Source organism: Tupaia chinensis, unplaced genomic scaffold, assembly GCF_000334495.1.
Source record: "Tupaia chinensis unplaced genomic scaffold, TupChi_1.0 Scaffold000078_1, whole genome shotgun sequence".
Taxonomy (NCBI): Eukaryota; Metazoa; Chordata; class Mammalia; order Scandentia; family Tupaiidae; genus Tupaia; species Tupaia belangeri.
In genome coordinates this window covers 6863542-6864551 of record NW_006159539.1, presented here as the reverse complement: position 1 = coordinate 6864551, position 1010 = coordinate 6863542, and positions in this window count along the sequence as shown.

The window sequence follows — 1010 nt, the reverse complement described above, 5'->3', positions numbered from 1 at the left end:
ATGGAAAGATGTGAGGGAGGAAGGAAGAAAGGAAGGAAGGAAGGAAGGAAGGAAGGAAAGAAAGAAAGAAAGAAAGAAAGAAAGAAAGAAAGAAAGAAAGAAAGAAAGAAAGAAAGAAAGAAAGAAAGAAAGAAAAGGAATGGCCCCAGGGAACCAAGAGTACCTGTTTGTCTCATCGTCCCAAATGACCCAAGAGGACTCGGGGAGGAGCTAGCCCAGATCTGAGGAGAGACCATTCCCGCTGGTTGTGACCCACAGCTGGCACTAACGTCAGTTTCTCTCTCAAGGTCCCCGTAGGCAAAGTTACAGGAAATGGTTCCCAGCGTTTCTGTCAGCTAACTCTGTCAATGTACGAATACACAATAGACGTTAGTGCCCCCAAATCCAACTCCAGCTCTGAACGGTTCGCTTACCAGCTTCAGAAGACAGACCTCCTTTGCTTCGACGACTCCTGACGAGTGGGAAGCAAAACCTCCGAGGGAGGAATGAGAGGAGGGAAGTGAGGTGAGGGACATTCCAAACACCTGAACTCTGACAGGGGGACATTCCAAACACCTGAACTCTGACATGGGGACATTCCAAACACCTGAACTCTGACATACAGGGTGTGGCTGAGAGGCTGTGTCTGAGCCAGTCAGAACCAAGATGGCGCCCGCCGCCTGTGGCCAGCCGCCGCCGCGCCCATACGCTCATTGGCCCACTGGCCGTAGGTATTAGCATATTAGATGCCACGCCCACCCGCGCCTTGACAGTTTGGATAACCATGGCAACAACGGGAAGTACCCTAATAAGGGGGGCAGAATATAAAATTAAAACAGGTGAGGGACCAGGGGATGGCATGATGATTATGTTGCTGGACTGCCAGCTAGTCAACTGCAGTTCAAGGCCTGGCTCTGGTGGCTTAAAACGCATGCGGGGCGTGTGTGTGTGTGTGTGTGTGTGTGTGTGTGTGTGTACGCGCGCGCCCAAAATCCAGAGAGAAGAATGGAGAAGGATTTGGAGCATGGCAC